The 10,455-nt window shown below is 33.1% G+C and overlaps 2 protein-coding genes across 3 annotated transcripts in view; one reads left to right on the forward strand and one right to left on the reverse strand.

Moving 5' to 3' along the window:
* LOC106461565 overlaps positions 1-9,566 on the forward strand; it is an 89,102-nt gene extending 79,536 nt beyond the window's left edge. The window contains exon 3 of the transcript XR_002611009.1: positions 9,556-9,566. The gene's annotated coding sequence lies outside the window, so the exon portion shown is untranslated. The remainder of the gene's footprint in view (positions 1-9,555) is intronic.
* LOC106461562 (ninjurin-2-like) overlaps positions 1-10,455 on the reverse strand; it is a 68,147-nt gene that overhangs the window by 2,390 nt on the left and 55,302 nt on the right. The window lies entirely within an intron of this gene.

Genomic DNA, 10,455 nt, shown 5'->3' on the forward strand with positions numbered 1-10,455 from the left:
CGAGCATGTTTGGTGGGACGGGAATTCGAAACTGCGTCCCCCAGATTGCGAGTCGAGCACCCTAACCACCTAGCCATGCCAGGCCACATACCATATAGAAGTGATCCATTTTGATAGAATTTGGCATTTTCTGATTCCACATAAACGCTGGTAATTGATGAAAAGTTTCGTTTCGTCTATAACAAGACACCTTCGAAAATTGTTAAAACTGCTATCCAACCTTGCTTTGAGTCCCCAGATGAAATATGATCATAATATGTTATGTTTAGAGCATGATTGGAACCCTCGTTATCTTCCCACTTGATATACTTAGACTAAGGAAATGGCAGCTAGTCAATAGTATCCACAGCCAGTTCTTGTGCTAATTTTGACTGAATGAATAATGAAATTGGGTTTTCCCTCTTATAGTGCAACCACTGCCCCAAAGTGGGAGCGCAAACAGGACCTTTGGGTTCACAGTCCGTACACACTAACCACTAAGCCACGCCAGCCCAAAATGAAATGTCTGGGGGTCAGTTACGCATACTTGTTTGTGTGTAAACGCAAAACTACACAATAGGCTATCTGCGCTATGCCCACCATAGATATCGAACACCGATTTTTAGTTCATAAGCCCTCAAACGTGCCGGCGAGGTTCTAGGGGCGTTACTCCTACTTCTTAGCTAACCTTTTCACCTTCGATTTCATAGTGAGTCATAACGAAGAATATTATTTTAAAATAATAGTATTTCTTAAAGACAGATCTAACAAACACCAGAACATTGAAATTGATATCGCCAATCTTTATGTGCACATAACCTTAACCTAATTAAATCCTTTTTCATTAATATTCATTATTTTCACATGACAGCTAAGTTTAAACACATTTCATCACCAAACAGAGTAAAACAGACAACTTTCCTTCGCCATCTCATTTGCTTCAAACGAGGAATAAAGAGATTATTGAAGTCCGATATAAAAATTTTAAACAACTTCGTACAAAGTCCAAGGGAAAAATCCAAACAAGTTTCAGTAGTCCACAGGCGTAAGCTAATTTGATTTCTAATGTAAACAGATTAAAGTTTAAGGTACTGCAGAAAATAACGCTTACGAGATCTCTCTCTTTTTTTAAAAAAAAATCATAAAAGGTTTGTTGTTCTTTACTGGCGACATCTGTACATATAAATGTGTATTAATAATGGAAAGTCAAACAAATTAATATGCTTATCAGTGTAGGTTCTACAAATTGGTTCGGAAGGCAATATTATGTCTGTCACGAGTTGTGTAATTAGCCTGAATTTCATACTGGCTTTTCTTTTCTATTATAATGATGCAATTCTTCATCCCATCACACAGACGTGGTTCTTAACCCATGATTAAAAGACTATAAAAATAAAATATTTTTCGTGGTAATGCTCTACTTGCTTATAGAGAACTAGTTATACTATTTAGCACTTATTAATATTTAATGCATTCGTTTTTTATTCAAATGTGAACAGTGAAAATGTCAAGATTTATACAACACCAGTTTGATCAATTAGCGCAGTGCTTTATATTTAAAACTAAGTATAAAACTGGTTAAAATTTTCGATACTAAAGAAATATTAAAATCAGTGACTTGTATTACGATTTTCTTTCTTACCTACTGACAGAAATCGCTATAATAATTTATGCATATTATGGAAAAATAAGTCGTTCCGCAAACAATTTATTTAAACAAATAAGAACGAGGCGTAACCCCCCAAAAAAATGTTTTGAAATTATAAAATTACAAAGTTTCTATAATATATTGCTCAGTTCTGATTGTAAAATGTGCTTATTTAATTGAGACTGTTCTTGAAACATAAAACATGCTCTTATATCTATTGTTAATACAAATTGAAATGTACAAAATATATTGACAAAATGATTACTACATGTTTTAAAAAGGTGTGGTTTTAATTATTTGAAATTAACTTATTTAAATCTTCTTCTCAGTATGGTGCCAAAAGTGCATGTGGGAGTTAAAAAAAAAGACAGTGAAGTGTTTTTTTACTGATATTTATGCTTACATTACATATTTTTTCAACCGAAGAGATCTTAAAACCAAATTTGAATTTGAAAACGAAAAAGTAGGTAATCTTCGTAATTTTAAATCAGTTAAAAAAAGTAAAGTTTTTTTCATTTTAGTTTAAAAGCAAAGCTCCACAATTGTCTATATGAGATGTTTCCAACACAGGGATCGAATTTCAAATTTAAGTTTTATAAACCCTCAAGCTTACTGCTGAGCCGCCAGGAGGCAAAACAGTAACAAAGCTAGAGGATGTCAAACTAAAAGCAACTGTAAAAAAACTTTAAAATTTCTAATTGTTATTTGCAGTAAAAGGAGCAATTTTATGAGTCCACTAAAAGTTATTTTTAGCAAAATAAATATCGAAAAGTCAATGATATAAAATACAACAATGAAAAGCAGGTTCGTACTTTTGTTTTAGAACTGTATGTTATAAAATTATTTTAATGATTTTTCTGTTTCTTCTAAAATGATATTGAAATACTTTATATTTATAAAGTTTATCTATTTCAATACAAAAGAAAAACGAGTTTTGTATATTTTCATTCCATTTTTTAAATCGCACTGAACCGAGCAGGATCTAGTGGACATCGTATCGAACTGGTGATCGAAGAAGCTTGAGTTCGAGACATGATGCTGTCAATCACACTTTGCACTTTTAGCTAAAGTGTAAATCAATCCAGTTTTTCGATTAAGAGAAAGAGTTGCTGCAGACTGATTGTCTTTTCTCTGATCCACAGTTAAAACTTAGGATAGCTATGTTTGAACTATATGGGTCTAAGCCCTCATTGTGTGCATAAGGTGTCAAGACTTCAGATGAACGAACAAACCTCCACACTCACCAACGGAGATATGTTATTTAATTACATCTTTAGACAAGAGATGGCACTACCATTCAGAGTATATCATAATTGTTTGCACAGTCGATTTCTTCTATTAACTTTTTACAGAATGAAAATTACATGACAGCTCAGTCTGGTCTGGGTAATTCCGCTAAATATAATCTGCACTTTCAACTGTGAGCGCGTTTTAAAAGTGACAGTCAATCTCATTATTCGGGCACCAGGAGCCAAGCAGAGCCCTTGTGGCGGCGGGTACTGCTGACCGCTTGCCATCAGTAGTTGAAGATTAGAGATGATTATACCTGTACCTTGGCCGCTTAGCTTACATGCACATCAAGTGCCATCCAAATTGAATATTCCAATTCCTGTCTCTTGTAGGAACGTATTTAGGTTGGAATGGAGGTTGCAGTATAACGTTAGACCCCATGAAAAGTTTCAAAAATTAATAGTCTCAGATAGATTTTCCATATTCAGGAAGCGGATGACAAATTTAAACTTTTCGTTTTAACTCGTTGCACTTCGAAGAAGAATAATTCAAAAAAAGTTCCTTTCCCTAGATGTACACTCCCAGGAATTCTAGCGTTTTTAAGAACGTCGGGGCAAACAAATAACTATTTATGTATTTCCTGGTATTTGTGTACTTAAAAAAATTTCAAAGACTAAAAGAGTGCTGGATACACGTGTCTTATAAATGTTTTATGGCCTGAGCAGAATTTCTGCATCTCTTGTAAGAATTATTTTTGCTTTATAACAGACTTAAATCTAGTAGTAATACATTGCATTGAACACAGTCAGTTTTAATAAATCATCCAGTGCTCTTAAATGTTTAGCTATAAGCATGCAGGTGTGTTTCACTAAAACGCTTTGTCATAAACGCCTCCCCTTTTCCTTCCTTTTGTTTCAAAACACCAACGTATGAATTTCTTCTCTTCGAAACTCGAATAAAATAAATTTAGTTCAGTGGTTTTAAGAAAGACATTTTTTTTGTACACCGCGTAGTATTTTCTCCGTCAATTTTTACCACTTACAGAAATCATGTTGTATAACATAATTTTATATTTCTAGTATACATTAATATATGCCTTTTGAATATATACTTTCACGCTCCCTACTAGATAGCGCTTCAACTGTCTTGTTTGAACATTGGGTCTCCCTTATGATTAAGTGTACTAACTGAAAACACGATCTTACCGGTAAAATATACGTATTGTAAACTGGTTGTCAATACGATTTTTGTACACAAATATGTTTGATCCGAGGTTCAAACGAATATTCTTTCCTTTTGGTACTTCGTGGAGTGTAGGTTGTTTTTACACACTAACGTAGAAATGACCCAGTAAGCTAGGTGAAATTGACAGGAATCGTGGTTGTCAAGAAAGTTACGCTTTCAAACCTGTTAAACCAGATCAAACACAAATAACTCTTTATTCAACAAAACACAACTTAAAATTTGATTAGCAACCAATCGTTGACTCCATTTATAAGAAATGAAAACCACACGATCCGTTAATCTAACTAGAAACTCACAGTCAATCATCGACTTTCTATTTCCAAGTAATCCCAATTCACACCATCCTTTAACACCTTTTACATCATACACATTGTTTAATAATGACTTTAGTTTCCTGAAATTTTTCTCTAACTTAAATCTCCAAATAACGTTTTATAAGACTTCAACCACTGTCTAAAATCCTCAACATTTCTAAATTTAACTTCTTCCAGTTATTCAATTAAACCCTTAGTAATAAATAAATCCAAAGTTACAGACTACTATTTTTTCTCAATCCTAAATTTTCGCTAAAACACACTACCAAACTTTCCTAACTGTCCATTTTCAGACAAGAACGTTAATGTCATACATTATACATTTAAATTTAATGTAATTAAGTATGCTTCTCAAACTTACAGCGATTTAGTCGGTTATTTTTTATTAAAATAAAGGAATTAAATTAGATTAGAAAAAATTCTATAACCGTACACTCTTACTCTATTTTTCAGCTTTTCAAACATGTCAACAGTATTATACCTAACCCTTCACATTACTTTTTAATGGCTTATACTCCAACGTGGACCCTTTTAATTTAATTCTTTTGATTGTTCATTGTCCAGAATAACTCTACACAATGGGTTTTTGTGCTCAAAATTACCACTAATTCACTGGGTATTTTTCATTTTCTTTCAATCTTTAAAGAGAAAATAGAAAGAAAAAAGCACCATGCCCATATAATATTCGCTTTTGCTTGCACTTTGATTTTTGATTTTATTCTTGTATTTGCATACCCCATGTAACGGGTTTCGATACCCATCGTGGGCACAGCACAGTTAGACCAATGCTTAGCTTTGTGCTTAACTGCTAACAAACAAAATTAACCTAAACTTTCTATTTATATCTTACTTCATTATAACTGGTTGTTTTGTTGTAACTTGCAATACAAACTGTTACACCAAAAAGTATGAGCGTAATGCTAGATGCTTGTACAAGTAATCTCCTTATATCATACTTCCCTGTAACTCTCTAAATTATGGGTTCCTTTTGTCGTTTTTCATTAGAGGTTAATCTTTGGCTACCAAGATTTATTAGTTCAAATCCAATGAATTATAACGCAAAGAAAAACGTTGAAGGTTTGATCTATCTGTTGTTAGAGTTCTCTCCTAGGCCTGAGTTAGACGAAAAGTATTTTATCTCGTTTGTAGCTCCGTACTAGAGACTAAAAACCAAGTGCAATTAGGGTTAACTACAGAAAAATGATTCTGCAAATCCTCCATTAATTACATTCGTTTATCTGTTTGTCAATTATAAATGAACGAAACTTGCAAAAAAAATAGATGCAACCTTCCGAAACCTCTTTAGAAACAGAGCTTGTTTAATTGGTATCTTATACTGCAAACAATTATTGTATTACTTTAAAACCTTAAAATGTTAAAAGTGGATCTTAATTATCACGATAAACATTAGAAATTTAAAAATGTTTAAGTTCCATCCAATGTAGATAAAGAAATGAAGTCATACTAATATATACTATTCAAAATATCACTGCAACAGATATATGTATTTCGGGTAAGGTTGAAAAAATTCTATTGTATGTTTTGAAGACAAATGATGATTTTAAAATTACGTAGTATTTTCTTTCTTAAAACTACTGCCAGTTTGTTTTAAATAAAAATTCATTATTGGTTGTCATTTAAACTGTTTGAAAAAATAAATTCGAAATTAAGCATTTGAATATTTAGTTATTATCTAATTTTAGGAAACATTTCCTAATAAAATGATCATCTGCTGTATGAAGTCATCTTCCATTTCCAAACAAAAATCATTCTTTTCTTTGACTATCTTCATAGAATTACACTAACTTACACTGAAACAATCTGTAAAATTTTTAGATATTGAAATTATTTCCATCATCTTTAAAACCGTCAGTGAATTTTAAATAGCGAGATGTTTCTTCAAACTAAGGTGCTGGATATTATAAACAAAAAAACAACCTGTTAAAAGAAACTCGAGCTTATAATAATAATAAGACTTATAAAACAGAAGTAGGAACGAAAAGTAATACTCCAACCGACAAGTGTTGGGCTTATGTAAAGGATAAATTGAAACTTTAAGGTATTTGTCTTTTCCATCAGGAATAGATGAAGTAAGCCAATACTTCTTGCAAACTGAAATGTCTTGTTGCCAGTACTAAAGAAATATTTGATGGCAGTATCTCCGTTTGTCATCTGAGCTCTTGTAGTATAATTGTTGGAACTGAGAAAGATATACTGAAACGTTATAAATATGAATTTGGTTTTATAGGCAGAGACTTCAAAAATATATTTCTCGGATGTTCAGAGGATGTCACGTTTCTCCCCTCTTCACCTTCAAGAAGAAGGAGCGAAATAGCAAACAAGAACAGAAAGTATGAGAAGAGAAAGAAAGATCCACAAAGAAAGGACCATAACTCTTAAGATTACTTTTTAGCCCCCGTGTCTGCAGGTTATATGTGTGAGATGTCAAGCGAATGTTTGAAGTGTGTGAAAAAGTGAAAGCGGATACAAAGACAGAAGTAAGGAGGCTGTGCTGTGTGAGTATAAAAACACAATTTTTGGAGCTTTTAGGCTGGTGTGTAGGAGGTCATCCTGAGTTTAATTGGATTAAGCTTAAAAGACTTTTTGCTTGAAAAGTAAATCAGAAGACAATGTCTTCCGGGACCACAATTGAAATTATATCCTAGTGGTCACAAGGGTATTGAGCGAAAGGCCTCGTCGGGTACTGGATATAACAGATATAATGTAGTTGACATGTCACTAAATATTCTTCTTTACTTTCATTCATAAGCTCTTAGAATTAACAATCACTTTAAATTTCGTAGCTTCTTCATTCAACAATACATACATTTGGGTTAACTTACTAGCACTAAAAATATGTCGAGTAAACATTCGAGGTTAACTATTTGTGTTCATTGCAATTATTTTTTATACGTTATATTTTGATAAAACGTATTATCTGACCTATAACAAAAGCATTATAATGATTAAATTAAAGTTAAGTTAAATTATAACCTAACTTATATGTCTCTGTGACACACTTCGTGTGCTTGTTTTATTAAGTAATCCAAACTGATATTTCAGGTAATTTTTCTCCTATATAAGTTTAAACTACGTATCCACTCAAGTTTGTTTGTTTCTTACCAGTTATTTCCGGTCGCTGTTTTTACACGATTAAAACATTTTAAGATGTTACTTTTTCTCTCATAATATTTCAAAATGGATTTCAACAGTAGCTTAGAATTAAATATCTGTAAGAAAAATCACCAACATATTTTCCCTTTCTTCTTAAACTTTTTCCATATTCCCATGTATTACAAATATATTCATATCCGGGGTTCGATTCCCCGTGGACATATCAGATGGCTTAATCTGACTTTGTTCTAAAACAAACAAACTTTTCATCTAAAAATAACGTGTTTTTCAGTATTAAAAACAAAACATTTGATATGTTGAAAAGAAACCTATTTTTTCGCGGTATAACTTATTTTTCAGGCTGTTATTACATCTTTCTTTTTTAACATTAAATAGACTTGTTTGGACTAATAAACGTTTCCTTTTCATCAACATACATCTCTGAAAACGAAATTTAGGTCAAATGGTAAATTTTCTTATTTCGTTCAGATGATTATTTAGATATATAAATAAATACGTTTTGTTTGTTTATGAAACTAAACATTTCCTCCTTGTTTCATATATATATATAAATATTGAATAAGCTAAGACATGAAATTCCATTTCATTTCATGTTATGTAGATAATTTTTAAGCTAATTTTATATCATTGGTTAACAGTACTTCGTTTCTTAAGCCGCCTGACAAACCTGACCAGCAGTCAAGTGTCATGTCTTGACCTATTTCATTGGTTGACTTAACTAGTTTTACATTTACTCGTTAAAGGTACTTTCCCTCCCATCATTCACGTTATACTCTACAACTAGAGTCTCATCATGGACGGTTTAAAACATGTATTTCGTGGTTGCTGTTTCACGTAACACCCCATTTACGTGCTATTCTAGATGTTTTCACATTTAGCCAGAAAGATCTGGGTAATGGATATAAGCGACTTACTGCCCCTGCTGCGGGTCTGTCGATGGTCAGATTGCTTTTCTTGCGTGTCAAAGAAGTTAACCTTATTTCTTTAAGTTTTGGTCTCTGTTCAACTTAATATAATTTATGAGTGCGTAGTTGTTGCATGTGCATATTGGTTAAGCATCAGTAAGCTCTGTCGTACCTGATCCTCTTTAGTTCGGTTCATTTGAACACTATACTCTACCAATTGCTCATCACATTTCTTAGTTCAAAGTTTCGAAACATTTTCACACATCACCTGAGAGTGATTGTACGTCTTTAGCTGCTCCACGAGCTTCCAAAAGTCTGTTCTTCTAAGCCAACCCACCCTGGCTGTTGTAACTGTTTTTAACTTCAGGAAAATACGTACAATTCAGGTTCTAAGTTGAGGATGCAATCGTTTATTTGGACGCGAATAACACCCGTTCCGAAATTCCAAAGCAAATGATGAAAGAGGTTAAAGGCTATTTCAGTCAAGATATTCCTGCTTTGGGCGGTAAAACAATGCTATTTTAGTAGGGTTAGACAAGTTTCGGCCGTATTCTCGGCAAAACACAAATACCTATTGAACTTCTTGAAAGAAGTAAACTACAGTCATTCCAGTAGCTATGGTGGGAGCTTGCCATTCCTACTTAAGCTTGAGAAAGTCCACTGTCAATGAGAAGCCTAGAAGTGAATAATCCCCTTTCTCATCTTCACTCTCTTATTCAATACTAGCGAAAGTACCCGGCTTCGCTCGGGTTATTAGGTTGATTTATTCTAGAAGACTATATCAGTGTGTGAATTCTGAACTCATTTTATTACTAAGAATATTTCTACCACCAGTTTCATCCTCTTCTTTAGTACTGAGAATGTCTCTACTACTGATCTTCACCCCTTCTTCATTACTAATAATGTCTCTACCACCAGTTTTCATCCTCTTCTTTAGTACTGAGAATGTCTCTACTACTGATCTTCACCCCTTCTTCATTACTAATAATGTCTCTACCACCAGTTTCATCCTCTTCTTTAATACTGAGAATGTCTCTACTACTGATCTTCGCCCCTTCTTCATTACTAATAATGTTCCAGTTCTGGTTTATAGATCCAGGGAATTCCGGGAATTTTCGCTTCCTTTCTGCTCCATAGTTTAGACAACCTGTAGTAGCTTTTCACTGTCCTCTATGCGAATTCTTAATTCCTACAGTAACGATCACATCAGATCAAGCCGGAAAATGTATTAGCCAGCATAATATTGTGTCATCTAACGAACTGCTTCATTCATCTTTCCTGGTAGGATAGAATAATTTCATTTCTATCATCATCAGTATTTCACTGTTATGGACTAGATATATTTCCAGCAGAACAGGAGACTGTCTATTGACTATGTTGTACATACGAGATGGCTGTGTTGTACATACTAGAACAAGTGTCATTTCTCTACCACTGGTGCCATTGACAAAGAGAAAGAGAGATTTTATATTTTGTTTTTTGGTGCTATTGTTTCTGGCCAATTTGAAAAAGTAAGATGTTAAGATGTACCTCTTTTCATTTTAATATACAGGGAGAAGACATAAAAGAGCGTTGACCTTCATACAAAGAAGGCTAAAAGTCTATAAGATACTGGTACTTCATGTACCACTATAAGCTTTCTTTTTCATTAAATTCATATTTAGTCTTACTTTAATATAGCGAAGCTTTATGACATCAAGAATGAATTAGAAACATTTATTAAAAAATACAATCGTCATTCGTTGCACAGCATGCTCGTGGATATACAACAAAAAAAGCAGTTTTCAAAATGCGTTTTAGATAAAATCATAAATAATATTCAACGTGAAACTGGAACACAATTAAAAACATTTTATTTAGGCCTATCTATGGCCTTCAAAAAGTTGACGACTCTTCATGTTTCGACTTTACAACGTCATCCTGTAACGTCGAAACATGTAGAGTCGTCACTTTTGAGGCATAGATAGGCCTAATAAATAAATGTTTACTAAATTGTAGT

Source organism: Limulus polyphemus, unplaced genomic scaffold (genome assembly GCF_000517525.1).
Source record: "Limulus polyphemus unplaced genomic scaffold, Limulus_polyphemus-2.1.2 Scaffold987, whole genome shotgun sequence".
NCBI lineage: Eukaryota > Metazoa > Arthropoda > Merostomata > Xiphosura > Limulidae > Limulus > Limulus polyphemus.